Source organism: Diuraphis noxia, unplaced genomic scaffold (genome assembly GCF_037042655.1).
Source record: "Diuraphis noxia isolate RWA-SAM2 unplaced genomic scaffold, SU_Dnox_SAM2 contig0005, whole genome shotgun sequence".
Classification (NCBI taxonomy): domain Eukaryota; kingdom Metazoa; phylum Arthropoda; class Insecta; order Hemiptera; family Aphididae; genus Diuraphis; species Diuraphis noxia.
Window position 1 is genome coordinate 14,479,756 of NW_028301715.1, and position 27,729 is coordinate 14,507,484.

General features: G+C 34.2%; 1 protein-coding gene across 1 annotated transcript in view; it reads right to left on the reverse strand.

The window, feature by feature from the left end:
- The window catches only part of LOC107174148 (uncharacterized), a 37,755-nt gene that overhangs the window by 2,371 nt on the left and 7,655 nt on the right, over window positions 1-27,729 (reverse strand). The window lies entirely within an intron of this gene.

The window sequence follows — 27,729 nt, forward strand, 5'->3', positions numbered from 1 at the left end:
AAATAAGTAGCTCAATTTTTGCTGATTATGAAATCGAAAATTTGAGTTTTCATTGTTTTCAAGTCAAAAGTTGAAATTTTTGAAATTTTTTCCGTGTCGAAAACAGAATATAGAAAAATTATTTCGTCGTTTAAAACTTGATGCATATATTATATACATAATATTATACATAATGCCTACATATATGTGAATGATGCGTGTCATTGCAGGCTAATGGCGAATTATTCCATAAAGGCATATGTATTCTCGTTATGTATATATATTCTACTCTATATACTTCTTCGTGCATATATGTATATACTTCCATTGTATTTCATGTAGAGTACACGAAACTCATATAACGGTAATGATAAGAAATATTTTTCTGTATATAATTAATACATTTTAATACACATTTTCAGTAACAACCATAACATCTTCTCACGGAATAATGCAGCCAATAATTGTATGATTTTTGTTCAACGTGTACTTACAGAGAACATGTATTTATAATTCTGTGGTTTTGGGTTTCGGGTTAAAAAAAGAAATGTTCAAATTTTTTTTCCGAGTTACTTATGCACAGTTTTTGTGTCCAAAAAGTTTCAACGCGTTTTGTCGCTCAGATTTCAAGCAAAAACAATCATAATATAATATTATCTTACATTGTCCAACAAATAAAATGCCCTCCTGTTGCGCTCTCGCCAATCGTGTAAATTGTAAACGCGCAGGCTATTAAAACGTAAATATTATAAATTTATAAACATTTAAATTTTAAGTGCGATACGTGTGTGTGTGTGAATTGAGCGCATAAACGAAACGAAAACGACCGCAAAATAGTTTAGTGGGTGGCGACAGAGGCGTTGCAGTTATATTCGTTTGGAATCGAAAATGGCAACGCATAAAAACATACAAAGTATAGCTTATGCATATATATCAAAACAATCGTAAAAATAATATCATTGTGTTGTGTAATTTACGTACAACCTATATAAATATAATAATGTTTACAATTAAACGCCCGCGCGTATACAATATATGTGTGCAGGAATTTAAAATTTACTACGAGCGTATATGTACACCGCGAATTGCGCAAAACGATATTACTTCGATTCGGAATAATAATAACGACGAGTGCGATATACACACTAAGTATAATATTATAATAAGGTACGCGAAGGCGCAGAGGGTGCAGACCGACGAAAGTAGGCTAAAATAATAATACGATATAATACATAATCGTCCTCGTCGTATATGTATAAATATAATACAACTAATAATAATAATAATAATAATAATACGGAGACACGCGGGTGGGCGAGCGTGCACGCGTTACTTGCAGTAAATGCATAATAATAATATATGTATATAATAATATGTCATATTGTATACCTATATAGTTCATTGTTTTGCGACGCCCGTCCGAGATCTCGGACAATATACGTCATGATAATACGACAGCGGAGCATACTTAACGATATATGATATAATATAGTGTAATTATTATATTGCGATATATTTTATTACGTTATAATAGTTTTGAAACGCCGCCGAAATCCGACGCGAGAAGTGCAACGAAAAATCAATCCGGAAATGTCGATTCCACACATCGAACATTAAAATAATATGCGACGACCGCAATACAATATTGCAGTGTAGCTGTGACAGTTAAATAATTGGTAGATATGTATAAAACGTTTTATTTTTTTACATTAATTTTCTGCAGCTGTGTCTTTGACAGAGTCTTCGTCCATCTGCACCCACACGAGTTGTGGTCACATCACGCGTCTATTGTCGTCGATCCGATTGCAGCGTATCTATAAGTCGATCGAATTTTTGATAATTTCGCAGACCAGCCGCTCTTCGTAAGAATACTGCAGCTTGTTACAATTAAGTGTACATCATGATATCATGCACTTTGCAGCTCGATTATTTTTTGCCTCCTTCAAACCGCATCGACTTTTGAATCGACGATGATGCGCGTCACCCAATAAGTCAGGTTTTTATTTACATATTAGATATTATGTTGATTTGCATTAAGTTAAAATAATATTGCGAACGCGGAGGTAATGCGCTGCAGCGAAGGAATGACGTTGCGCAAGACCATAATCTTATGGTGTACTATCGATGTACATATATCTATATGCATAACATACCGCGGTGACCTTAATCGTTATTGTTTTTACAATAGACCGAAAACCGGGAAAAGTTAATAATTTCATTTTTTTTATTGTAATTCGGCATAGTGCAACATTATAATCATCATCATGCGCGCTACAAACGTTGAAAAATCAAATTATGCGACTGGCCCACAAACGTTGCAGGCGAGTGATATCGTCGGGTGTCCGAATCCGAATGTAGGTAGAGGTATATATGTTATAAATTATAACCGAAAATAAACGCAGTAAACTTGTACCGCGGTTAGCGATGGTCATCGTCATAACGGTGCAGAACATCGGATTTCGAACAAGCATATAATATGTATAGTTAGTTGTTTTAGCATTTAAAAAGTTTAAATGAGCGGCGGAGTGGTGGACCGTAACCATAGCAGCCCACTAAAATTTCAACTATTTGACATAATTATATTCGTTTGAAATTCGATTGTTAATTATTGAATTTTATTTTCTGAACGATTTTCGTTAAGAAATATGAAACGGTAATGAGGGTTTAAAAATGTCGAGAACTGCACACACACACACACACTACGAACCGTTGTTTTTTGCTACATGATGGTTTTTAACGAGTCGTCATTATAATATAAATATTTTATCGAGAATTTTAGATTTTAGTTTTTTTTTTAAAATGATATTCGTGAAATAACGGCGTTTACCGTTAAACGCGGTTGCCGCGACCTGGCGCGTGCTCAGAGTCACACAAACAAACTATGTACATACAATTATATGGGCATGAACGCATGATGCATATATATATATCATAAAATTATGTGACCAAATAAATTATAATATTGTGCAGTTATATTATGTGGGTATACGAGCGCGACGACCGTTTTTTGACGGGTATTTAACGTTTACGAAAGAGAACGTGGGAAAGTCGTTTACATAACGCACGGATCGCATACAATTTATAGGAAGGTATGGGTAGGTATATACACCAATAATCGTATATACAAATTAGATATATATATATATATATTACTTACATTAAATGCGAGTCTTTTTATTATAATGTATAATATATTATATATGGCTCTCCATTTACGATAGTACGTAGGTATATATGTATATATAATGTTTACATTTACGAGGTATATAAATATAATATATAGAGCGACTATATGTCTATATATATTATAATTCTCGACGCATTATAGCGCACTGCGCCACCTCATATAAATCGTCGCCCACGATGATTTATAATAATAATAATATTATGTGTTTCGTATAAATCTTCAAATGATCATAACATTTTGTCGACATTACAGATGATGCGATACATATACATTATGCATATATACAATATTATATACAGTCGCCACGTCCCGTCCGTTGGCGTGTGTATTATAGTTGCACCGAAAACCACTCTCATATTATAATAATAATTATAATATGAAAAATGATTAGTAACGATGACGATCACGTCGAATACTCTATATATATCTATGTTATATACAGTTATATACATTTCGTATGCATTTACCGATGCCGATAATAATGATATATATATATATTATACGACTTGGCCGGAGGACACTATCCTTGCGGTCATTTCGGTCGGTATATATATAATACTCGTATAAACAATGACGAGTCCCGATTCAATATTATTATAAACCGTAAAAATTACCGTTCGACGTCATCTATATATATATATATATTTATTATATTATATCAATAAGACGTGAAATAATTACAATGCGTACTCGTCGATAGCGATCGAATTAACGGCGGCGGCAACGACGTGCGCAAACACGCATTTTTATTTATTTTTTTAAATAAATCGCCAACCTAAGTAGCATATAGATAATAATTATTATAAATGTACCAAGCGGAAATGAGGAATTTTTCAATCCGCGACTACAAACTCAAAACGCTCATCGCATCCATGGCTGTTATATATATAATGGGTACGACCATCATCATATAGACGGAAACGATTAATAATATATTTATATCGTCGCGGTCACTCGAACGGCCGATTGGTACCTATATGAACTTGTGCAGAGATTATATTATAGTTAAGTCGCACACACGCAGACGTGCTGCAGCGGCGATGATAATTTTATTACGAATTCGAATTTTCATTATTTACGTTCCATAATTTAGTCTATTCTATGTACGTAGTGTCTGCAGGCGTCAGTTCCCAGACAACAACCGTTACAACTATCGCTATTCTGTCGGAACCGAAAAAAAAAATTCATACCATTGAGTCAAAATTTATATTTGGCAAATTCAAAAAATTCGATTTGTGGTTTTACGGTTTTTAAATTTTGTGTTGAGGTTAAACGATAATCGTCTCCCAGGTCGCTTGTGCGCATGTGCAGTGCAAGATGCATAATATCAAATATTATATTATTATATTGATGTGTACAATGTACATATATGTATAACATATTGAATATTACGAATGAAACGAAACGAAAACTGACGCGGAGAATGTGACGATAATATTAATAAATCGTCAATACCCACCGGTCGCATAATTAATAATTTTTTTCTCACGTGGTTGGACAATATTTTCACGGGCCAGAGAGGAATGTCACGTTCAATGCGATAATTGTGTACAAAACATATTTTGATTGATTATAAATACGATTATCGTAAATCATCTACGCCGATAGCCGTCGAGACTTACAATACATAAATACATAATACATATAATATTATCGCGTATCAGGTCATAATATTATGCAAGTATAGAGGTGCACCTGTTGTACCCCGTCTGATCAAACGTTGCAATTTTGTATTGAAATCGATTTGAGATTAGAAGACTGGACAGCGACGATTTTCACACGAATAATGATCTCGCGATTATTGCCATGCGTTTTCATATACATGACGTGCTACACGACATTGTGGGGTCATCCGTTTGATTGGGGAGGGGGGGGGGCGTCCAATACAGCTTACCACGTGGAAAAAAAGATTATAATTATTATTGATCACTTCTGTTTTGAACTCATCGGTCGTTATTAAATTATCTAAGCGAAAACACGATTGGCTGGTTGTCGTCGTGGTTTGTTCATCACTATCGCGTTTATAAATTAAAGCAATAAACGAATTTAGATATAGATACAAATCATGTAATTTTTTTTCTCTTTATAAATATTTCTCACTTTAAACCCAATGGCCCATTTTTCCGAGGGTATCATTAATAATAAAAAAATAAAAATAAAAAATAAACGAACACCATAGGTTTATAATATTATCATATAATGATTAATGGATATCACCCCAGGAACGTAATATGCGAGTATGTCTTATTATTCGTATTGAGATGGAAATATTTTTGCACACCCCTTTACACGCGCGATTCATTTTTAGGTTTAAGGGTAACAATTTTGAGGAGAGCGTCGTTTTGGAGAACAGTCTCCACCTGTAGTGCGTATTCCGTAAATATAAAAATATACATCGAACACGGTTATGGAATTTCGGCACAAATTATGTCCTATATATTATAAGATATAACCTACATTATAATGATGACGCGCGCCCGTTTCGTCCGACATACTCTCATCTTTTTTTTATCAAACAATTTATTCACGGTCTTCCTATCTGCTGCTGTCACGTGAGATTTCCTATATATTATTCAAGTCTACGATCGATTCCTCTTCTTTCACCTCGTCCCCAAAGCAGACAGCTCTGTCACACCGGCAAAACGTCAATTCAAATCGAAGCGTAACATTTTATTATATTAGAATATACATATACATTTTATACTATGACGTCACGAGACGAAGATGAGAACCATATTATATAAAGGTGCGTCTTGGTATAATCGGGAAAAAGTCACTAAAAAAATTACTATAATCAATATGCATATACGTCATAACCAGTGTAATATTTGTATACGCTAAAAAAATTTCCTAACTTTTTGACACAATAATATATGTCAAATTATATTTAAGAGATATTTATTTTTTATTTTTCGTCGGTCATAATCTGTAGGATTTGTACTTAAGCCTGTATATTTGTAAAATTGCAAATTATATTTCTGTTTTCTTAGCTTTCCGATTTTACAATACACTAAATTAATAATTATTATCTGTAGTGATCAGTGGCTTTTTTTCGTCAGTCTTAAGTGTCATAATATAATATGCAGTGCATGGAATGACGTTCATTCTGCGCACGAATATTGCAGTGAAACGAAACGATTCTAATGTAATGATCAAAAAAAAAAAAAAAAAACCGCTTAGTTTGATGGTTTGTAATATACAGGGCGACCCTGTCAGGTTTATTCAACATTATAAACAATACATCATCCGAATGTTCGGATAGATCCTATATTCCGTCTGGCCTTTTTATTTTGGGAATATATAGGTACCTACTACCATCACTACATAATCAATAACGAGGATGAGCTATACAATCTTTGGAGACAACTACAATAATGGGTGAACTACAATAATGCTGGAAATAATTATGGGAAGAATTCGATTTTCGATCTGATGCGTTGTTCTCATCGACTCAATCGCTTTAAGACCATTATTATAGGAATACCATTATAAGGCATATAATATATGCTATATAGACTAACAATCTCTAATATTATTTTATTTTATTTGATAACATTATCACACCGAACACCAATAACAACTTCAAAAATACACCTAACGACCTAACCATAATAATTTATAAAACCGGATGGATCATTATATGAATATAATCAATATAGTATATCTAACTATTTACGCGCGTTCGATATGATATATATTTTTGTTTAATGCGTGTTTGTTGTATAGGTACGTATATTATAACAACAACAATAATAATATAATATCGTATTAGGTCGTTAACTCGCACGCGTGCGGTCGATGGTTTGGTTGACGATGGTTTTTTTCATTTAACGAAGGTTTTCTTTCAGACATACAAACGTTTCAAATACAAATAACCGGACGACCGGACGTTGCTGGTGTATAATAATATCATATTATTGTATTATATAGGAACATCCGGATTTAGCGTGCGGATTTATGAGTATTTACGCGATACGAATGTTTAATATGAATCATTACACTGCCGTCGACACTTACACAACAATAGGCAACAGACAATTATTTTTGATTTGTCGCCGCGGTCGATTCGTATACACTACCGAAAAATCATAATGCATTTTAACCCCGCGAGACGTCACCGTGGAAGCAGTGCATCTGCAGCAGGATGCAACTGCAGCGGTATAATACTATATGTAGGTATAAATTGTCCGGTTATCTCCGTCGTTTATGCATATATTTTACGCACACATGCAGGACGTGACCATGAATCGTAACTACGCAGATTATTATATCATCGTGCGACGATAAATTAAAATAATAATATATGCGACAGTCATATTGCACTACTCAACATTTTCTATGGTGGCGAACATCCGTCGGGTATTTATCGGATAAAGACCCTTGCAAGTATCTTCGACTGATATATAGTACGTCGCGTCGGACTCAGTGCACTGCACTTCGGCGTAAAATATTCAAAAATTCATCAACACGAATCACAAAACCAAATTTTGATCGCCAACAGAAATACGACTGCAGAATAAAACCGTGAGACGTAGTTTTTGATAATTCCGAAAATAATATAGTTCACACATGCACGGATTCAAAACACAACTGTATAGGTACGTATCGTAAACATTCGTTGGAGTATTATTAAAACTTGGAAATCACGATACATTGCGTCATGTACAATTTATTTAAATATTAGTGAAAAACGTATTTTTGCAAGTACAGGTATAGTCGTGTAGGCGTACCTCGACATCATCCTAGCTGTATACGATTTTCAATACTACTGTACCGAGCTAGATCCTAATATGGGTCAAATTGGTCGGCACAATTTCATTCGAGGGCCAGAAATCGTCCGTAAAGTAATATACCTACGTATATATATAGTGTTATTATAGAAATGGCTTGTTAGTTGTTAAATCGTATCTCTCTCTCTCACTCACTCCATCTCTCGCTCTCTCTATCTCTATATATATATTATATATATTTATGGACTTGCACCCCGGTCTCGTACTTTTAAATGATACAAGCCGGTGCGGTTTGCCGGCGCGGACCATCGCGCGAGTAGGTCACAAAAGTAAAATCGTCGTGGAGTTTCACAGCCGACCGCGTCGCGCATTCCACCATTTTCCATAAGGAGACAATTAAATGTAACAATATCGTGCAGCATTGTATTATTGTAGGAAACGCGTTTTCTGTGGTGTGACAGTGTGGCGGCGATCGTTTCCGCTGTCACGTCATGTCGTCGTCGGTGCAGCGATCGCGACACACTGCACCGGTGCGGTGTGTAACGGTACATAATGTATACGTCGCATAGGTAGATCCTACTTAGCGCCGCTCTGTATAAAGGCATATTACGCCACGATCAACTTGACCAGATATGTCGTCGCATATTCGATATGATAATATTATACTTATTGGTATATACACCAGCTCGTGTATACAAAGTGATTCACGGAGCATGCGCTCCTAGCCCTCAATTCGTTGTTGTATTATTAAATATAGAACCAATTTCCAAACTATAATTATTTGGAACTTACAAGGACCGTATTTTCAAATGTTTACATTATTCTATACCATTTACGGTTTGGTGATAACCACTCATTCGGCTGATTTTCCGAACGAGAATCCACTCATTTTTTCGTGTAAATTGTCAATCAAATGACTTTTGCAAAGTTTGATATATTCTATACGAAATTCGAACGAGAAGAATTAATTGATTCGGACAAATGTGTGTGTTATGGATAATTATCCATGATAACGAGTTTGAAAGATATGGGGAGCAATGTCCATAGACATTAAAATAAGTGAAGTGGTTTAATGTCTATGAAGCAATGGCGGTTTGAACATTAGATATTACTAATTACTAATCATTAATCCTCCAATATTTTATAATTTGTAAAAACTGTCCAACGAGTATAAATACTATATAATATCCAATATATTACATCATATAATGATTCATATTTTTGTAAAACCATTTTTTTTTTTTTTTTGATAATATTAACCCTATTATGAATATTATTTTAATAAGGCAGACATATAAGTCGTTTAAATTTTGATTTACTTAAATAAATAGAAATTAAAAAAAAAGTAGTTTGTATTGGCACAACACATTCTGTAAATGGTATACAAATCTAAATAATTGAAAGTATTAAGGAGTTTAAGAATTCCAAAAACCAGAATTTGAATAAATTCATTATGTAAACGAAAAACAGGGTTGAGCATGATTGGTGAGTCATAATTACATATTATGTAATATCAATATTGAATCGAAAATGTTAATCCGACATTTTGTGTACAGTTAAAAATAATGTGTAATAACTAATACTATATTTAAATTGTTTAAGTATACGTATCGTGTCGTTGTACATATAATAATATGGACAAACTGACCAGCTGTTCTGGATGATCACGTGTCGCGTATTTAAAGCGTATAATTTAAGAATATTGCAAATCGCGACTCTTTCGTACAACAACAATATAATAACAGTTATAGGTAGGTAGGTATATTATACTCGTGCTTTGTTTTCCTGCAATTTTCTCCTCGCGCGCACTTGTACCGTGCCCAATAATTTATTATGATATTACCTAAACTATGTGTTATATTCTACATGGTCGTTGTCGTGGTTCTGCTGTTGACCGAGAATTACGACCTGCACGTCAGCCGTGCCCACTAGGTACCTATATGTACTATACGGGGTTATTATTTTATCGCGAACCAGACTCAAAGTGCACTTATACGCTGCACTTGGATAATATCGTTGGTTGGGTTTGGATGTATACATTATGTTAAATATTTTTAAGTAGTGTTTATAGTTTTCCACTCGAATAATTGCCGCGCCCATTGTTCAGACATTTCACATTACATAAATTGACATGTATATACCTACACACACACACACACACACACACACACACACACACACACACACATATATATATATATACATACACGTATATCGATTATTGACATGTTTGGGTTCGCGGCCGTGATTAACTCGCCGACGTGCTTATTATATGTACACGAGAAAATTGTTTTTCAAAAACGTATATAATATGCGTGTGCAATATGCGATATATATAGGTACATGCATAAAAAAAAAAAAACGTTAACTCTTCACGATACAATAATATACAACGGTTCTGTGGTTGTCTTTTGAGCGATGAACGAAATTGAAATCTCCGGACGGGATTGCAGAATGATAGATTATAGTACCAAAACACACACACATCACATGCATTAATTTGAATTTTGCAACTTTCCCCCCCCCCTCTATAATATTATGAAATTTGTTTCAAAACGTTCCCGAGCAGCCTCTCTGCAAAAGCAAAAACTATGTTTTGCACAATATTTCAGTATAAACACCGTAAACGGTTTATGCAAATCACCGCCTCCATCAAGCTCGGATCACAAGGTTCGACTGTGCTCTAGGACATAGGTACCTTACGCTTAGTATTTTAGTAGGCTACCTTGTCCCTTTTTGACTTAAACTTCAAAAAAATTGTATCACTAGTCACTAAATTTTTACGACCGAATATAATATAGTATGATTTTGTCATCTCTATATACTTCACAACTTTAATTTTATCGACTTTGTCAGATGTTGTTATCAATCATTAAAGTTAAAATATAAATTTATTATTTATCATATATTATTCGTGTATAAAAACATTTTTATTTTATAATAATTTACAAGATAATATTATATATTATAGCTAGGCACTGAAATATTATTTTATTTTTTCTTAAAAACTTTTTTGAACGGAATAAAAAAAAGGTGTTTCGGGGACAAAGGTGGGTCCTGAAGAACGTGTCTGCCTGACCCCCTCCCCTCCTCCCAAACCAACTTAATCTGGGCTTGGTCACTTCTGGTGTATTCGAGATCGGGGTTTTCAATCGTTCTGATGGTTATTATTGTTCGCAGTGCTTGACACACACGAATATTCTCTCGATTTTGACGAGTGGGCTGCGTGTGCTCGTAATCGATTCCGTGTAAGGACGTCGATATTAATTATACGGTTGGACAATAATACATTATGTACATTTACCACACCTACAATACAATTATTACAGACGAGTTGATGGTGTTTCTCATGGGTTGCCGACGACGAAAGAATACTGCGTTTTATGGTCACGTCCTGAATGTATTGGTACCCCTATAGTTTTGATGACCACTCGTTTTTGGAATTATAAATCTTCGAAAACCGCGCAGTATTGCGTCACGTGGTAGTAATAATAATAAATAATAATATGCAAACCAATGCTCGCACGATTATTATATTATTACGCCGTACGAAATAGCGTCATTCAGTAATTAGACTTCAGACGTATATATATATATATGTGTGTGTGTGTGTATAACCACGGGTAAAGACTAATGACTATTTGCAACTAATTTGCAGCTGAAAATGTCGTGTCATTCGTTCTGTATGGTGTGTAATTATATTGTTCATTGAGTATATGAAATACCATAAGCAAATATAAAAAAAAAAATAACGAAAAAGTTTTTGGTTTAGCAACAATTCAGCCACGTTTTTTTTTCTCTACGGTGACTTCAGCTGATTTGGTGAATAAACGAATAAACGAATAATAAATAATAATTATAATATACACATAAACTAATATAACGTGACAGCATAACACACTATTAGCAGGTTTTTTTAAAAGCCGTTTACGCACACGTCGTATAATATACTATATATAGGTATGCGTTATAATTGTCATCGAGAAAATAAAAATACGTCAGCGTTATTGACGACAAACTAACGTCAAGAATTTTTGCAAAAAGGACGACATTAATGAAATCCACAGCCTGTGACGTCTGTTCGCGGACGGTCGATTTTCTCAAGGCGTCAAAATGAGACGATGACGAGAGAGAGAGAGTACATCCGCGGCGAGTTCGCATTGTTTCTCTCTCACTCCTCCTCGCCGTATAGCTCTTTGATTGGAAATCGATATAATATCATATTTATGTGCGTATACATATACCATCATCTGCGGGAGAACTATAATCATTCATTGTTTTCAAAACGTGTTAAAACAAATGGGTCGCCGCCGCCGCCGCCGCCGCCGTAATACCCGTTAAGAATATTACGGCGGTGGTGCGCGCCATTAGCGAAAAAAAAAATCCTCCGCGGCCGTGTGCCTATAATACTGTAATATATTATATAGAAAGCAGTGCACAAAACGAGACGCCTCGTCAAGGGAAATAAGGCGAGAGAAAGAATAGAGAGAGAGACGGATACAGCCGAGCTCGGAGAGCGTCGTTTAGCGGATTTACCTTAAATGGTATATTATTATGATTATTATTATTATTATTATATGCGCATCGTTGCAGACAATATATTAACCCTTGTGATATGTGCAGATGTAAAACCGATGGATCGAACCAGAATTCGATACACGAGAATGGACACATGGATATTTGATGGTAATAGGCGACCCATCGATATATATATATGCCAAGCATGTAGCACCGCAATGACAATCAAACATATCTTCGAAGAATGAAAACACACATGATGAAAAACTAAGAGAAGAACTAAACATAGGCCATGACATCGGAACAAATCTTGGTCCAAGGTTAGGTTAGGACTACGAAGTAAGCACCATGCATTTTTTCAAAGCAACACAAATTCTCCAATTACCTGCTTTAAGATTCTAAAACTAACAATTGTAATTATTAATTTTTATGTACTTTACATATATATATATTTTAATTTTTTTTTTCTAGTATAATATTAAATGTAATGCTAATGGCCTCAGATGTCGAAGCAGAAATTATTAATAATTTCCAGATCAATAAGAAAAAAATATATGTGATGTATAATATAATATTTTATTTTCGAGGTACACACCGCCGAGCGACCATTTTGAGATATCGGAATTCGCAACGACGAAATTGAGATCGCGAATGCGAGAAGACGATCAGATCATCGTAACACATATTATGTACCCTGCACAGCAATATAATATAACCTACATTTTATTGTATTCGATTTCACCGGCATATCTAAACAACAAACATACGCGCGGGTGCAATAATATATAACATAATATTATTATTATGTGACGTACATTATTATATATTGTGCGGCACAGGTGGACGGACAATATATCGTTTGTTGTGTGTTGGTATATCTGCTTCATATTATTATATATTTTGACTTATTATACCTATACACAATATAATATATATATTTATATTATATTATAGTTAATAGGCACACATTGTGACACGGTTTTACGTTTTAATTTCATATCGCGTATGTGATATATATATATACATACGTATATAAATATGGCGCATAATAATAATAATAATATGGGATGAATATTTTTGAAATGAGATTCGTACACGTTTTTCACTCAGTACTGCAGTAAGTAGGGGTACGCATATTATACATTATATATGTTGTTATTGTACGGTTAAAAATTGTGAATAGGTAGGCACTAACCTAAAGCGAGTGTTGAAAACATTCAAATCATGCGAATAACAGACGTATGTTTAACAAAAAATTAGCGGTTTAACATAATAATATTATTATTATTATATTTCACGAACATTCCTCGCGTCAGCTGTGTACTGCGGTCAAGGACGATCCACGACCTCACCCGTCAACTTTTTGTACGTATCCTCTCGTCGCCGTTTATGAAACACTATAACAATGTATTGTGATATGCTCAACGTTAACAAATGTTTATTCACGTGCTAATAAGATTATATATAAATAGGTACAATACAATATATATTAATCATCTGCAGTGCAGCGCAACAGTTTTCGAAAGTCAAACTTGTTTCGCTCTCGGAGAAGCAATTATAATTGCACGACAACAATTTTTTAGCCTTAGGCTTTTACAATCGACGTTTAATATATATACACACATGACCCGACTAAACAGGGTCATCAAGATGTCAGTGCACAAAACTGCATGCGTGCATTTACCTACGTTACGCGTAATGTGAAATTCGGATGATTCTATACATTGTCGATCTATATATAGTCGTATAGATAATAACTTATTAATATTGATAAGTGTATTATTACAATAATAAATATAAATACCTAAAGTGAGCCTATACTCATTTAAAAATTATTACAGGCTCTCCATAAGCTATACTATTTACGGTTATATAATAATAATACATTTTTGTACAAAATTATAAATACTTTTTAAGATTTTCACGGATAAATATTTTCGGAAGTAGGAACCTATTTCTTTGTACCTATATACAAATCGATATTCAATAATATCAGTTGCTCAACGCTGCAGTGACACCATATATATATATACTTAACCAACCATTTATCGGCATCTCTTCGCAAAGATAAATAGGAAATTCCATCGAAAAAAAAATCTATGATGGAGTGTCCGAACGCGTATATATAATTAATTTTTGTCGGCACGGACGATCGCGGGTCACAGATATTGATAATAAATAATCAAATGAACGCCGATAGCGATTTTCGATCGCGTTTTGCTGAGGCATAATAATGACGACGCGTATTTTCTAAAAATGCAATAACGGCCGTAGACGACGTAGGTATACAATAATAATTAATATTTATTAAAATAAAATATTTACGCGAGCGCATTTAGCCCGTCTGCATAATAGCGTATTTTTAAATTGCAATCATTATATTATTTTATACTCGTCGCGAGTTGTGTGACGGAATGTCGGCCGAGTGGTCTACGTGCGGACGATCGGATGAGGACAGTGAGAGCGGAGAGGGCGTTTACCGCTCACTGCAGGAGGATCACTGGACTCTGATGCGCGTAACAAACGGTTGCGTACGCGACGGGACTGGCGAATATATGATAACTCAGTAGTCATCAGTGATGGTTATATACGATATATATACAACTATAATAATAACTTACTAAGAGTACACTCTTTGCAAATGTATCGTCCTAATACGGTCACGTCGGTGTTCACGGTGTTCAAAGGTTTTAAAATTGATTTTTTTTCTAGAAAATATATAAATAAATAAATAGTTGAACCAATGTTCAACAGTCAAAACAACCTCAATTTTGGTTACGATTCCAGTTGACGTTGTATCTGCGACTGGTATTAAAAACTTATCAGAGAGAAAAGCCTATAATATACATAATATAATAGGTGCAAGCCGGTTACCGACACGTACGTGTTACCGACGCCATCACACATTTTATTTTTTAAAAAAAGTTTTATTTCGTACCTACATCATAAAATCTATTTGATCTTTTCCAACTTTTAAGTAGTTATACCGACCGAATGAACTGTTGTTTCCTGATAACTTTCTACATCAGTAAAAATATAATATTGATCTATTCATACTATCAGTGGTAAAACGGAAATGTGTACGACGAGAATATTCACTCGAGTGTCAAAATATAAACTTTATGTCTAGTGGCAATGTGGCATACTATATGGAACATGATAAAAAGTATGCAAATATGAGGATTTGAACATTAAATTTAATCACAATCAATACAAACAAATTTATTGCTTAGATAGTTGTAAAAATTAGTTTATATATATATATATATAATATATGAGTCGCGCTAATAACTGCGGTGAAGATTAACAAATGACGCAGAGAAAACCTCCTAAATGTGCCTTAAACTTTTGACGAAGTTTATTTTGATTTCAGTGATTGTTAAATTTTTAAAATATCTTTTAAACATTAACCCTTTGACTAATGTAGTCAAGGCGGTATACAGAATAGGATTATGTGAGGCGTATATTTGTCACTGTGCCCAACTTCCTTGTGAAATGTCACACGTGCGGTTAAGTTTAAGGTTTTTGAATGAAATAAAGATCGTCTATTACCGGTAAAACGTGTTGGAAAAAAATGAAAATGCCATTAAAACAAAAAAGCGCGACACTTTAATCTGCACGTGCGAAAATTAATTTTTTGCTCCCCAAAACACGCACACCCGTATGTCTCATATTTACCCATACATTGTAATAATAATATGAGGTACCTTCTATAAACTGTTGGAATTACAACGAAACATTAAACAACTATTTGCAGTGAACAAAAATCTCGTCAGGTCAAACTTATGGCGCGTGATCGAAAGAAACGTTTTTTATGGCGAGGTTTTTTTTTTTTTAATACGTTTTCCGTCATTAGCGCTTACACGACAACTGTATTACCGTCTGTTTAGCAGTCGAGATAATTTGTTTTTCATTTGCGATTTTTTTTTCCTAGAAGATTCCACGACTATAAATGTGTCTACTGTGTAGTTTATTAAAACAAATATCATTTTGTGTGTTCAGTCGGTTTCCGTCTGTTTTCATTCATTAAATGTACGTAGTATTCTGTCAAATGGGCATTGTTAAAAGTGTCAATGTCACACGACCGGGCTGAATAGAATATACACAAGAGAAGAATCTGCAGAGAACAGCTGACGGTAAAATTATACACTGTTGTGTGTTTTTTTATCAATTATATTTGACTCTCGTTCGCAGGAAAAATAAATAGTGCGTTGCTAGACGGTTAATTTGGTGCTGTTTGCCATTACAATTGGTATAAAATTTATACAAATTCTGTTGTTTTTTTTTTGTTGGATATTTTTAGTTGTGACAGGTAACCAAAGTCAACATTTAAAAGTTCTAAACTTGGCAATTTTATAGGTATAATACATATTTGCTATACTCGTGTACATGCGAAGAAACGGAAAATGATTAAGATTTAATACATTATACATAATAAAATATAAGAACTGAAACTTAAAATAAAATTGATTTTTGCTATAATTAAGATGAACGTACAAACAAAAGTTACTATACACCTGTAACATTGTTAAATTCGTACCTAGACACCCACTAGAAAATCATCAAATATTTTGCAGTCAAACCACAAAATCAGAAATCATATATTATCTATAGAGAGTTTTTTTTAAATATGTTTTCTTTTGATTTCGTAGTTTAACCAGTTTAGGACACCCAATTGATCGAGCCGAAATCCAAGACGGAAGACAGTCAATAGATAGACCTAACAAGCGGTGAAAACAATAATTATATTTAATAGGCAATCTCTATATAAACAATCAAAAACTCTCAGATTGATACACAATGTCTTCCGGTCTATTGTATAATAATTAATAATTGTTTTACTAGATTCGTATAAATTTATAAATGTAAATATCTTCAATCATTGTGTTATATAATAGTTAATATTGTATTATGTACTGCTCGAACATCATGCGAAATAACGCTATACGATATTAGTTTGAGGTATAGTTTTCCATATTTTGGAATTGATTTATTTTATTTGTTAAGTGTATTTAAAGTGCTGTACATTGCTCGCACTGAACAATGTACGTCAGTTTATAATTTAAAACCATTTATTGGCGTTCGGATATATAAACTAAAAATCATTATCACAAAAAAAAAATCGTAAAGCTATACGAAAAAACACATCGCTAGATTAAAAAAATAAAACCACGTTATGTGTGTATTGTTCGAACTAAGGGCTAATACGAAACACAATATAATAATATATAATACCATATAATATAATATCCCGGTTCTGCATACAAAGATAATCACGCGAGTGTGGTAAAAAAAATTGTGTATCGACTTAAACGAAACGCACATATATATACGCAATCCATATGAGTACGGCGAATTATATACCTATATATAAGTATTACAAGTACCTAAGAATAATGTCAGTTTTTTCGGTTTTGGTATATACATATGTATATGTGGGAAACGAATCACTATATCAGTACATATATATATATATATATACATATACGAGTATAACAAAATTATATTATAATTCGCACACGTTTATATATTATTATAAACGAACATTATTATAAGACTTGTATAATATTATATACTCATATATAAATGCGTATGTTTTCGACAAGCCGCCGAATCCTGTTATAATATTATAGATCATGTCTTACATATATATATATATATGTAGTATGTACGTGTGCTCGTGCATTACTCGCCTTCCTTTCGTGTGCACAGTACACTGTAATACGCACATAATGTCCATATAAACGGACAAATGCGCGTTAAACCGCAAAATCGTTTGATTATATTCGAGTAACGCATTGTAACGCAACATTTTTTTCCTCTTTTTTTTTTTTTGCATTATGATGATAACGCTATACGATTATTGCACGCGGCATTTTTATAATTTTTGCGCTATAATAACACTTTTAATCCTTAGCCCGCCGTCGCCGTACCTATCACATATCGTCATAACAATAATATTATATTATGCATATACGCCTTGCAGTGGCGTGGCGAATTCAAAAATTATCAGAGGCCAGTAAATATTGTCCGATACCCTGCACCCACCGATCTAACTATACTCAACGCACCCACGATCCAGCCCCACATCAACAACTATTCTTGAACACTGGATTTTTAACTCTCTGATCCTCCCGCTTTAATTTATCCTATAAAAAAATATTGCCTTACGTAGACAATTTTAAAACCATACAGATAATTAGGTACAAGATTAATTAAAATAACGTGAAATGAGACGATATTTTTTTTAAACATGACTTTGCTCTATGAATTTTAACCAGGTTAAGTTGTACTGCAACATTCTTATATGAAACTAAATTATTACCCACCCACCAAAAATCCGTCAAAAAAATTGTGGGGCCGCCACCTCTCGATTACCTCCTTCGCCACGCCGCTGTGCATAATATATCACAGAGTCCATGTGATATCATATACATTTAGATTTATGATATAAGTTTATTACGGAAACGCGTTAAGTATCCGGGATAATCGACACTTTCCTAATAATTTTGATCGGTATATAGACTGACCTAAAGTTAAGTGCGCTAATTTTCCTGCACTGGCACTATTTTTTTATCGCGCGTTGTTGTTTTTGAAAGAAGACTGTGATGTTTTCGTAACAATATTCGTACCTAGTTTAAATAAGTGTCGATTAAATCGCATTTTTAACAATTGATTTTTTCAAGCTCGTATTAATTTTCTAAACGTTTGAATAGATTGAACAAATCTTTGTTCTATTTATATCAATACATGTGCAACGTGCTTAATGCTATATGACATATATATAGCGAGTGGTGAGACGGCCAGACTGAGTACTCCGATAAAAACGTGGTTTTCACTATGCACATATACTTGAACTTTGTGAGATCATCTCGACTCCGAATCATCCTCTTGTACATCGACAAATATTTGTTCTATACGCGATTCTTCAGCTTCCTCTCACAGTCATCTCTCGCTATTGCTTCTGAAGGTATACGTTAGAAAGTAAGATAACGTCTTCGCAGACGTCAAAGTTTTTTAAACGTTTTGTTTAGCCCCAAAGTGACTTCAAAAATGTTATGTATGGCTTTCTCCGTACCCATAACACTATAGGAATTGGCATCATGTTTTTTGTGGAGAATTCGGTTTTGCAAGTTTAAACACTTCAATTCGTATATTTGCTCTAGTAAAGGATAAATATACTTAGGCTTAGGTATAGGTGCGTACACTTTACATTCTCACGCTACGGTATTCTGAATTTAATATTTCAGACCTTCTCTCCCGAACCTTGGACCTCCAGATTGTTAATGTGTTTGTGTTCTGACGGTTGACCTATCTGTGTTTCTATTTCCGGACAAGGTCCCATAGAGTAATAGATTTTCTTTCCCTAGGTTGGTAAAACATAAATCTACGATTATAGCTGACGAAAGTAAAAACAAGAAATAATATATATAATACGAGTATACATATGTTTAAACTTTTTTTTTTAAAACGTGTCATCCCCTTGTATAGTCGTGTTATTGTTTCGTTTGATGTAAAATATGTAAACAACTCTGTTTGGTTAGGAAATATCGTTAAGAAAAAATAAATCGAGAACCATTATGTGACAAAAAATGTCGTATTATTAGAACACGATACAACTGTGTAAAATATATTACATAAAAACAACATTTATCTTTCGAAAAAACACAAAAATCGTCTATCAAAAGCAAAATGTATAGGCGAGTAGCCGGTTGAATATATCATTCTATATATATATACACCAGCCTGGAGTTGTATATTATTGTTGTTTACATATCACAATATATGTCCAATATAGGTACACGTCTTATTATATTTTTACTTTTTTTTTTTATGTTTTCTCGACTCCCGCGGCAACAGCGCTCGTTCACGGTCTACTGATACCCCTGAGCAGTGGCCCCCGAGTAGGTACTGTGGCACACACACACACACACACACACTGAGTCCGACGACACGTCCGTCGTCTGTTTAAGCGTGAGCCATGTATGCACCACACACAATATTATTATTATCAAGCATTGTTTTCTTGCGTCTCTCCCCGAGTCTTGCTAGCCGGGCGGAGGGCACCCGAGAAAAATAACACAATACACAAAAATGGTGGACGCCCATTGTGTAGGCCGACGCGTGTGCGTGCGTATACACAAACACACAGGTACGCCTATATACTACACACATGCATATAAGTAGTGTGGCTATAAATATACTGTCCCAGTTTTTAAACACTCGCCGAGTCAAGGTTAGAAAGTCTCAAGTCGAGTACCTGCATGTATATATATGTAATATAATATGTGCAGGCAGTGTATGGGTACAATAATATAATATAGGTACCTGCGTAGCCATAACCGCGGTGTACACCGACGAGGCTGCACACCTGGTGCTCGAGTTAATTCATTCAAGTGTTTGGTGTGCTGTACTGGTGCATCTGTACTGCACAATGCAACTGCAGTATATGCAGCTGCATGCAAGTACGCGCCAAAACCGGGATTATACGGGATTGTAGGTTAAATACGGCGATGAAAAGCACTAATGATCATCCTATAACTGTTTGAATCGAAAATCTGATTATTGATTACACTAAAAAGGCAAAAAGTGTGTGGGTTTTTCACCTAAAATACCTAGGTTATACCTATAGCTGTATTTTGAACACTCCCGGGTTTGATTAAAATGGGAAGGAAACTGCAATTGCCGGTTACAACTGCGATTTTTCTACTTTATTCGAAAAACTTAAGTTAAACGTGCGGTTTGATTGTTCATATAGGAACTGATTTGGATGATATGATATAATCTGCAATGTAAACTACCCGGGAACCAATTTGGTAATGTAGGAACCAACTTGTATAGGCGTTCCGTAAAACGCCAAAACTATATGATATAATATATATATATATACATATGGGTCGAGACTGTCGAGAGGCTTCCAAGATTTTGTCAAATATTAAACAGAAAACAATGGTCCAAAAATCTATAAGATATTAAAATGTTTTTTTTTTCAATTCAATGCACTTGGGACAATTATGTTATATGTGTATAAATAGGCGCATAACCGGTTCACAATAAAAATATCGTAACTGGCCGAAATTTGATCAACATGATATTAATATATTATTATTATTTTCACTCTATTTCAACGATTTTCTTCGTTATATTGTCTCGTCCTTCGGTTTTTTCAATTTTACGTATTTAATTTTTTTATATTATAATTTTCGTCTCGGTGCTCGTACAGGCACCGCTTTATTATACATTGTCTTTCGTTACACGTATACAAACAAAAGAGTTGATAGTATATTATATATTATGTATACGACATTACGACGTATATAATATGATACATATATATAATATGCAAGTAATGTATTAATGTTATATACAATATATAGGCACGAGCACACAATCGCCGGAACTTATTAACAATTAATAATGAAGGGAAAAAAACGTTCCGTTAGATTAATGTAGCAATTTTATTTCGTCGAGAGATTTTCGAACAAATCCGATCCGTGAAATCCAGACTTATTTTCAAAGATATATCTAATTATGTTTTAATATTATTTTACGTCTGCCCTCTGGTTTCTAATAAAGAAATATTCGGCGCGGTTTAGTAGCTAATAATCCACGCGTAGGTAGGTGTATATTAAGTGCAATTTGCATTGGTGCATTATTGATGTTGTTATTTTGTATCCATTCGAGATAACGACTAATGGATTATGGAATACCCGCATCTGCACAGTGTATGTGTATACAATAACAATAACATTTGTATTTTATAGTAATATTCACCGCTCTGAAAAAAATTCATCACGTAAATCTTCCGAGGTTTTTTTTTTACAGCAGTATCTATATGTCATATAATATGTACACAGTACCTACGTCCTACACACGTCTTCTGCAGCGTAAGAAACATTAGACGGTCCGTCAAGGTCAAGACGATTTTTTTGTTTCGTAACGGATGATGTTATCCGCAGTAGCGTATAAAAGTCCGAACAACGACAGCATATCATTATCAAATGCACTCGCACTAAAGCCGTACACTAAAGTAATGTTTGATTAGGTCTACGTACTATTTATAGCACTAACTATACTCATCATAATAAATATAACATAAAAGCGTAACACTTTGGTATACCTATTCATACGTAAACTATATATATATATATATATACATATATATCACATGTACTCGCGATCAACGTAGAACAATTCGTCTTATTATTCAGTTTAAGCTTATTTTAAAATCTGTTTAAGATAAATTGTTTGCAATAAGTGAAAGTGATGTATAAAACAGGTAGTGATTTTAGACTTGCGTCATCCATTGACGGCACTTGGAGCGTCACGCAGGTGTATTTATTCAAATAGGAGGTCGTGGTACCATTTCCGTTTCATCCTTCGGGAATCATCTTCTGGGATGGTGTAAAATGTAAGAACTTATGGTTCGGATATAAGATGATATTGTTCAGATTGCCACGAAGTCACGAAATAAGAGTTTGGATCAGCGCGAGAACCTCACAGTATATACATAATTTACCTCCGATAAAGCAGAAAAATATTAGTGATCACTCGACGATTCGCATTTCATTCAGCTCACCACTTCACCGGAAACCAATCTACGAACCAATACATAGAATGGGACATAATAAAACAAGGCATATCATCATGATGGCCTTAAATAAAACACTCGACACCACATAGACGACGGTCGCTGCATGGTATTGTAAAAGTATTACGATTGGATATAAAAAAGTGATAAACAAACAGGTACCTATCTACTTATTGTGTTGTTTTCGTAAGTGATTTTTAATATGTTTCAAGTTGAATATTTATATGAAATTACGATCATTAAATATAATAATAATAATGACGTATTTAATTTACTGTAGTTTAAATATAGACGCAAAGAAAATAATATTTCAACAAAATACCGGTTGGCACCATGCAGATATTAGATCTCCACGGCTCCGCCTGTGGATTAAACGTATGCAAATATAAGGTGTATGACTTTAAGCGTTTCGTTAATATGTTTTAAACGTTCTACGTAGCTAGTAAGTGATGGTAATAAAAACTATTCTATAATAAATATATAATGTATATATATACAGTTAACTAAAAAAAAAAACCGGAAGAAGTGAGCGGACGATGACATTATTTGGCACAGGTTGTCGGCGTCGTCGTCGAATCGGGCGAAACGACGTGGCGCTGACCATGATGACGTATAAGTAATTCAGTGTATATATTTTGTAAACTGTGTTTTATTATGTAACGTCGACCGGTTTTGTATTTTTCGTGAAACGATAATATAATATGGTAAAATTATGCACACGGTCCTAGCCTCACCGGTCGATCGAGTTACAAATAACAATCTATTGCGGTTTGCGGACGGGCGTAACCCGCGAGAGTTCAGACGGTCATCGCGTATTGCTCTGCATACCTATACAAATAATATTATTAAGGTTTTTTGCCCTCGATTTTCGTTCCACGGGTATCGATGTGACGGCGACGACACGACGACGAAGATGATACTATCACGACTGCGCAACTATCGTTATTATAATAATATCGTGGATTAGTATAATTTCACGGCGACTCGCCAGATCTTGTCGGGGTTATCGCCGCCTATACCGTCCCTTTCGCAATAATTCGACAGGTAAAAAGCAATATGGGCTAGAGGCGAGATGATGGCGTACAGCTGCGAGACAACCGAGAGTTTGGGCTCTCCAACGCACAAGCGCTATATACGACTCTATTATACAAAAAATATAAAAGCTGTCTTTTTACAAGTCTCTCGGCCCTAGCTGTTTTTGTCGTTCTCATCAATATCATTGTCTCTTTTCAATTTTCTACAGACCACGCGATTAAAACTGTTTTATTTATTTCCTTCTCCGGTTATTTCAGATATCTGTTGAACGAGCTGCGTACCATTTTCGTATAGCTTTTTTGCTTTAATCGGTCTATGCAACTTATTTCGCCGACGCGATGAAGTTACGATTACAAATGATAGCAATGATACTCGACGACGTTGGCGGGCGGGTGCACGTACAGTCTACGTGACCGACGAAAGTACTGCAGACACGGCCTTATATAGTTATATAGAAATTCGACTACGGATCACATACGTGTTATTATAACGGATGTATAAATGCATATAATAATAGAATACAGTGTGTCTCGAAAGTCCTGTATGATACACCCCGAAAAACTTGCGACACAAATCGATGTAATATATTTGAATATAGTTTTTTTTTCTCGACATTCCCGCATATACTTATTATATAATATAGGAAAATCTCGATTTAATGGCGTAAATTTTTCACGGGTTATTGTCGAAAAAACGGCATTTAGATAATATATATATATATAATATTGATTTGCCACGTGGGTTATTATATGGTTATATAGGGTGATTATCGAAACTTTTGGAACACACCGTATGATACACGAGTCGTCGTCAACGATGAGCTTCGGGTACGTCACGCCACAGTCGTGTCTGTGAATATTGATGTGCAGATGAGACGGTCGTCCACCTGCACCTCATCATCATCGATTTAAGTTTATGCAAATTCCGTTTATTGGCGCGGGCCGGAAGATATATTCTATAGCTGTGACGGGAATCGCTGAAGGGGGAGAGGCACAAGAGCGACACGACGACGACGATGACGCATCCGGGCGGCGGCGGTCTAGGTATATATACAATAAATTATATCTATATATATATAATATAGTTGTACGGCTTATATTGTAGTATAACGTTTCTTCGTGTCGGCCAGGCGTGACTGCGTCGCGTTCGTGAAGAGAGTGAGTGAAAAAGAGAAAGAGAAAGAAAGAAATAATAACTCACGAAAAAAAAATATTGAAGACGGAGCAAATCGGTATTGTATTATTTTAATACATGTTCACCTACCTATAGGTTATTACAATGTTTATATATAATAATATTATCGATTATATTACGCAGTTGTGCCGCGTGTTTATTATTATTGTCGTCGTCGCGTACATCATCATAACATGTATAATTCAACGCGTTTTTAGTTTTTTACGTAGCGTACACTGACTCTTTGACGAACAATATAATATAATAATATACGATCATACCAGAAAAAGAATACCTATAATATATTATATATTATATGTACGCAATTCATAGGTATAGGTACTCTTTCTCCGCAGTTGCTGCAGAGGTCACTGCAAATACGGTAGTATTTTTTCGACATTTGTACGTTTATATATGGGCAAACAGTCGCGAAGCGAGACGTTAAAAACATAATAAGCATATCATTTTATTACAATGATTACCAACTTATCAGGTGATGACAACTTATATCGGAATATCACTCAAATTTTGAAAAAATAAATTTTTACGTAATTTTAAATCGTTACAAAACAACATTTTAAATCATCGTTAAATAGTTTTTTACTTATTTTTAACATACATTTTTAATTCCTTTAAAATTACTATATGGTAATTATACATCGTCGAATTCTCGTCAGTGCCCCGGAACGATCTGTCGATGGCGCTTTTCACCGCAGCGAATCACATTGTTATCGCGTTAAAACACAACGTAAAAACATTTGCTAGAACAAATCGACATGCCGCGGACACGGAGAAGACGAGTGTGTTTTGCTGACATTACAAATGTTTTCACGTAAATTCCTTGCTATTGGATAGCACAATAATACTGCACAATGGCCGCCACCTGTTGCTGGGTAGCAAGTGACGTAAATTATATGTAGGACTCAAATTTCTTTAGGCTGATATGAAACGTGTACATTTTTAATTAGAATTAAGAAATCAAAATTCAATAATATCATGTGCTTTGATACATAAAAATTCACGTACTTATAATATCATGATGATATATAACGGAATTTTAAAGGGTAACACTCATTTTCTCGTATAGGCTGTTTTAAAAATTTTAGAATTTTTTTCTAGATAATTTGAAATCAATTCAAGTTTATAGTTACTTTTAGTTGGTTATAATTGTTATAACCACTTATAACTATTGTAAAATTATCCATACTGGTTACAAATTCTCAGAAAAACATTTTGCTTAGGAATATGAAATTCAAAATGTATATTGACATTTAAAATAGCGAATACTCATATTTTTTCCAATAGTTATTATTTTTTTCATAACGAAAATTAAAGTATGCAAAATAAATATTTCAAAAATACATTAATTCTTTTCGGCGCATAATAACGAGTTCTTAATCGACCAGTCGCTATGGGATGTAAATATATATATTATATATATATATATAGGAACAGCGATGTTTGTGTTCGCTTTATGATGAGAATCGCGAATTCCGATTGCAGTTCTTTATCGCAGCGGTGGGTAATATTATTGTTGTGGAAAATCGCATTTAAACGATTCTTGATTACAGTTGTACGTCCTGTAGAAGCGGTCGTAAATGACGCAGCTCAATTCGATACATTATATTAATGTATTATATGTATACGTATAAAAAATCACCGTCGACGGAGTGGGCACGTAATGACAAACCGTTACCTCGTGGTTTTATTATACATATACGCAGTACATGATATTATACTAATTATAATATTTATATTATATTCATCCGGCAGTCCGCAGCATTAGATTTCATTGTAATCAATATGTGATCATATAAATGACACGATTCTAAGATCGCGAGTGTCACCGAGCAATTCGATTTTCATATTATCAATTTTGGCGGTGCGTCTTCTTTTGGTATACGACATATCACCACCACTCATCGATGTTATATGTTACGGAATTCTTTATTTTAATATTATTATGGTAATGGTATAGTATAGCTTATATTATGTTATGTATCGTTTCGTTTTTGAGTAACTCCATCAACAGTTGTACATTGAACGTGTAATATTATTTTCATAAGACTAAACGACTAGGTCGTTTTTTTCCCGCGTTAAGTGTGTGATGTATGCGTGATCGCGCTTATTGCGAAATTTTTCTTTAATATAGAACAATGATAATATCTATTGCAAACTACTGTCAACAGAAAATTGTTTTCATCACGAAAATCGTCTATGGGACTTAAAAGAAAACTAATTCGTCGTGTTTCGTAACGAATTGTCGTTATGGCTTTTTGACTACGAACTATGTTGGTATAAATGGTGTAGGAATATAATATGTATGCCAATAAAATAAATATATATAAATGTATATTTTACTGTAGTCAACGAACACGACCCATTTCAAGATGTGGTGGAAAAAAACCGTGGCAAAATATCTATGCACTTTCACACAAAATATGGTGCAGTTTACTATTTTTAATCGGTAGATCGTATACGCGTGACGTAAATGTCCTGTATAATTATGGTGGGTG